Raw genomic sequence first — 5,676 nt, 5'->3', positions numbered from 1 at the left:
TGTATTACTTAAATAATACAATATTGTAAATGTATTACTTGAATAAATGGGTTTACAAAATGCAATATTCTAAAGAAAATGTTTTATTACAAATACAAGGATTGTAATCTCCAAAGAATACTTGCTTTAATTTATTTTTTCAAGTTTTGGATCTTTTCTTCTGGTTAGTACTGATTGGAGAGCTGTCATGTAAGAATGGCAATGAATTCTTGTATGGACATTTGTGATTTGACAGAGTAATGGTGAAAGTTTACTACATGTGTCACTTCCATTGCCTAACCCAGCAAGCGACAGACACATCAGAACAAAATACTATTTTTGAAACATGAGAATTTAAAACAAATTTTATTAATTTTTGTTGTGCTTTTTTACCTTATTTTAAATTACATTCATACATTTTTAAATATATGAGAATGATCGATGAAACTGTTCAAGATGTCGCCTAAGCCAAAGAAACAACATGCCAAAAAATGTATTGTACAACATGCTCTGAATGAGGGGCTGGAAATGCTTTGATACAGTATGTGTGCGTACGTACGTATATATACTGTACAAACACATCAACATTATTTGATTTATTTATTAGCCTTTCTGGAGAACTGACTGCATTTTTCATTTTTCTAAATCCTATTAGGCCAAATTAGACTCTATATTAATAACAGTTTATATTTCATATCTTAAAATTATATCTTATATAATTGTTTAGTCAATTAATTTATCTCTTTAATCCTATAATAAATGGTTCAAATCAAAACTCACACAAATAATCATATTAAATCAAATATTGAAAAGCAAACAATTCTGAAAAAAAAACACCTTCCCTTAAATGGATTCTGTTACTGTTGCCTAACCTTCATTGGTCCTGATGACAAATAAAGATGTCTTCTTGTGATAAAAGTGCAATTTTTCTGCATCACAACCTATGGTGCTATGCATATACTGATGCTAATTAAAATGACCCCTGTGGGTACATGAAACACTTTTAGCATATTTCTGACAATGTTGCATGTTCCCTCTTAATAAACAGCTAGGTATGCTTAGACTAGTCCACAGGGACTCTAATGTGAGGATTAATAAGAATGCCAAGGCCTAATCACTACTCCCAGGGAAATGTCAAACTCAACACATCTTACGGTTGAAACGAAAGAGACAACACATCCATTTACAGTCAAAAATAAGCAGGAACATGTCACACAGAGGGACAAGTCTGGACAAAGATAAATTTGTGCCACTGCTGTCCTTTTATGTTGTCATCACTGAAGACTGTGAGCAAGATGTGTTTTGATGGACAATATAATGAATTTGCAAGCTCATTTTTGCCTCTGCTGCTGTCCTAGGATCTATTCTTTTATTATTTCATTGTGTTGTAATTTCATTTTACATGACAAATACTGGGTGAAATTTGCATTCATAGTTCATTGGATAGGAGAAAAAGGACTAGCACTTGAGATTAAAAGAAGTACAGGATGAGATAGACTGGTCCTTAAATTCAGCTTGAAGGTGCTTGAGAAAGCCGAACTGCACATAAATTCTTTAATTTTTTATTTTACAGAGGAACAGTTTCCCCGACTTCTAAATAGAACTTGGCACTGCATGAGTTTGGGGCATCCTTTGTTTTTATTTTTGCTTCCTTTACTGGGACAGTATAAAGATGATCACGATCTTTAGTGTAGAAGAAAACTCCAGACAGTCAGATGCACCAAGTTTATTTAATGTGAATAGCTTACACAGAGAATAGCAAGTCAACAAACAGGCAGTGTACTGTAAGAAAGGTGTTTTCTCATCTTTAGTTTGCCAGGTGAATTGATTCTGACTGTGTATGTATTCAGGTTCCTCAGGTTTGCTTGTCAAGTAAAACTACATAGTCCTGATGTTTGTTAACAAACCATTTTTGCTCTGAAAACCAATAGCAGACGCCTATCTTAAATTCAAGGGGAACAGTCCCTTATGTTATCCTAATAGAAAACATGTAGCTTTTAAAAGAGAATTTACAGAATGTACAGAATTTGTGAAAGTCTTGTAATAGTCAAAAGTCAAAATAAGAATAAAGGGTTATTTTCAAATGCACCAATGGACAATTTACGGTTTTGAGATTGAATTTGTTTTAAAATACTTCTCAGAGATCAAACATATTTTTTACCTATGACAGTGGGATTCAAAATGTAGTCACTGGACACAGTTTAAGATCTCCTATTTTTATACTGTAAGACATTGTATTCAATTTTTAATTTATCAAATGTCTGCTTATAACAGACCTATTTTCCATTGCCAAGAAATATAGCATAGGCAATGTTTGTATGGGGCTGTGGTTTCGACATAAGATAAACAAAAATGAGGAAATTAACAATCTATTATTTAGCCACTGAAGAAGATCATGAAGATCTTGGATGGGCTTTTGATAGAAGGTATCAGCTGAGATCACTGGGACATCTCAAAATTAAGCTTGTCCCTGTATGGTGACATAGGCAAGGAAGTTCCCTCTCTGAAAGACATAAAGAAAGACAGAGAAAGACAAGGCCGTCAGGTGCTTGTTTTGAGGGTGCTAACTCAAATGCCAAAATAAAGTTTCGATTAAAAAAAAATTACTGTTGCTTTTCAGAGCAAAGTACTGTAGTTAGGTAGCCATGGAAAACTAGAGGATAATTTGATCTACAATTCATATACAAAAAATACTAAAGACAAAAGATTTTGGGCCTCCAATAAACCATGATCAATCTTGTGAGAAATCTTCAAGTGCTTTCCAAATGCGTTATATATTTAGACTGTTTAATATGAAAAATTCTTAGAGGAATGTGACTTTTGAAATGAATGATAAGTTGATAATATTTACATAAATTAAACCATCAGTCTATTTTCTTAGACAAATGGTACTTACACTTACGCCTCTGATAAATGAGGTCTGGGGGTTGTGTGAATGTCCTAAGGGTTTTGTCGGCAGGAAAGAACACCATGAAAGACTGAAATTTCATATTCACGAAGGAGGCAAATTGCTAAGAGATACCATCTAGACAAATGGTTCCATTTTCTAGAAAGCCATCTTCCTACAAACCCCTGAATTAATTAAAAATGCATGGATTAAATGTGATGGAATATGACCCTGAAGATCTGCAAGGCAGAGTTGACAAGATTGAGGAACAATTATTTTACGTTGCCAGTGGCTCGTTTCTGTTTTTGTACTTCAGTTTGTACAGGAAGAAGTATTTTAGTGTACTTCTGAACCTGCACCAGGACCACTGCCAGCATCTGATAATGTCACCAGAACAGAAGGATAAGCATAGCCTTCCCATGAGTCTTAATCCAACCATAGGCTTACATGAAGAGTAAGCATGTCAGAGATTAAGAGATTATAGGATTTGCGGATATCTCCACACATAAAAGATCAGACTGTTATGTTGTCTGCCAGACAGAACAAGCAACACTAGCAATCATCTCCTTGAAAACAAGACGTGTAAAAAAATCAGCCAAACAAAAGGACTAAGTCACATGGAGCTTTTGTTGGTCTGCTGGCCTGGGTGATATAACAACCTATGATCAATGGTCACTTGGATATGTTGCAGGATCATTTAGAAAGCATTTCAGCTGATGCTTTCTGCTGTGTAGATCTCAACATGTGAGCTGTAAAATCAAACTGAAATATAAATGAGTTGAAAATTTCTACTTAAAAAATAGATCTTACCAATAAACAAACCATTCTATCATTCCTACTTAATACAGTATGTGGAAGCTATGACAGTATCATTCTTAAAATCTATATTGTGTGCAACTAGAACTCTGAACAGTGCTGGAAGGATGATAAGCTAAGCTATAACCTGTAACTATGCATGTACTGTATAGCCTGTACTGTATATGCACCTGTATGGCTCTATATCATATTAGACAACAAATTACTGTAGTTTAGAATCAAGGAGATGACTTTCTTCATGTTTCAAGAGTGATTCACATTTTAAGGATAATGAACAGTGTCCTCTTTAATTTGTGCTAACTCAGAAATCGCAGATCCTAGAATTGTATGCTTTTGCTGAAGTTTTTAGATACATATTGGAAAGCCAGTGAAAACCACAAAGCTTCTTTAAGTGGCATCCTTGAATGTTAATGAAATCTAACATTATTGAGATGTTGGGTTTTGCAGTGCAGTCTAGTTGTTTTTTCTTGACTTTCTTCCAAAACCTGGACAGTAAGGGTTTAGGTTTCTATCTCCTGACTACTAGATAGCCAAGCATTCATTTGGGATCAAGAGTCTGATTATAGATTGATGGATTATTGACCTTCAGTGAATGGCTGTTCAGTGTGCTGTTCTGGTTCTGGTCCTAATGCAGCTTTTGCAGATTAAGCTTTTTGTGCCACAGGGGTTAAGCATCAGTGGAGGGCAGAATCAAAGCACTAGCCTTGAGTCATGTTTGCCTTCCCTGCAGGAGCGCCACAAGGTTCAACTCAAAGTTGGCTAAAGCTTTATGGCACAGAGATCTCCATCTGGACCTGTTCAAGGTGGGGGGATGTTAAGATCCCAGATTTGGTGATCAATTTTATACATGTACAGTATGTCCTGTATTTGGCCACCAGGATATCCCTACATCTGTTTGTTGAGAGGGTCTCTGTGAACCTTGTACACACTTTTATTGCAGAAAATGCAATATTTTATAAGGTGGACATTTAGAACTGGTTTGAACTGGATTGGAAGAATGCTGGCCACATGGGCTACCATGTAATTCTATGCTGTTTTTATGGGAATGTTGTGCCACGAACCTAAGTAACCAATTGTATTAAAATATGTTATCTTTAGCAAATAGGGAGGTACAGTAGGTAGATGGGTGTGATTTTTTTATAACACTGCCAATCTTGTAAGCACAGGGAGCATGATAGCTAGAAAAATACTGTATGTAAGGACTGTTCTAGTTTAATTACTTTGAGAAAAATACACCGAGCATCTCTGTGTGTTTCGCTCCCATGCGCATGAAATGTCTTTTAAGGGGAAGGGGGAAAAATGTCTCCAACATGATCAATAGAACTGAAAGCTGATACAATACATGAATGATGAGCCACGTTTCTTGGCAATAGAAACTTTAAATACAGGTACTGTAAGTACTGTGTATAAAATGTAGGTATGCCGAAATGTCATTACGATTTGTTATTATTTACCATTGAAAATGTAGCACCAGCTGTGATTCTGACGATGAAAGGAAAGATAAAATGTACTGTCTGCCAAACTAACCTTTAAGGAAACAAATGTAATGCCGCACCTCTATTTTGCAGGATTTAAGGTCTTCTGTGTTTTGCCTCCAGAGCTAAAAAGATGAATACGGCTGGGTGTTCTGAAAAGAAAAGTCATGGAGAAATTAAATTCTTTATTGCTCCTGTCAAAGTTTTTTTTTTCCTGCCCTATTGACCAAAAATTTGATTTACCTGCTGTGTAGGCAAAATTGATGTGCTTCTATTTTGTGTGCTTGGTTTAAAAAGGAGGGAAAAAGAAAAGCATGATGTTGAATGCAAGTTAAGATCTGAGGCAGGGTTTGAAAATAACATCTACTACAATAGTAGCAAACACAAAAATGCAAAGATGGGTACTATCTTTTAGATGCTAGGGTTATAATTTAAAATCTTACCTTAGAACGCAGAAATTTGGAATCATCCAGTCAACTTCTTTTCACTCTAGCTGGGCTTGGGAAAGTACACAACCAG

The 5,676-nt window shown here is 35.4% G+C and overlaps 1 long non-coding RNA gene across 1 annotated transcript; it reads right to left on the bottom strand.

The window, feature by feature from the left end:
* Positions 1-2,423: 2,423 nt before the first annotated feature.
* LOC148835194 (uncharacterized) lies at positions 2,424-5,422 on the bottom strand. Its single transcript, XR_016091084.1, has 3 exons — positions 5,401-5,422; positions 5,210-5,309; positions 2,424-2,482 (listed from the first exon to the last, which is right to left on the bottom strand). It is a non-coding gene; the product is annotated as an uncharacterized LOC148835194 (long non-coding RNA).
* Between the last annotated feature and the right edge of the window lie 254 nt (positions 5,423-5,676).

The sequence above is a fragment of the Atractosteus spatula genome, chromosome 5, assembly GCF_055471065.1.
Source record: "Atractosteus spatula isolate fAtrSpa1 chromosome 5, fAtrSpa1.hap1, whole genome shotgun sequence".
Lineage (NCBI taxonomy): Eukaryota > Metazoa > Chordata > Actinopteri > Semionotiformes > Lepisosteidae > Atractosteus > Atractosteus spatula.
This window is presented reverse-complemented; position numbering and strand designations above follow the sequence as displayed.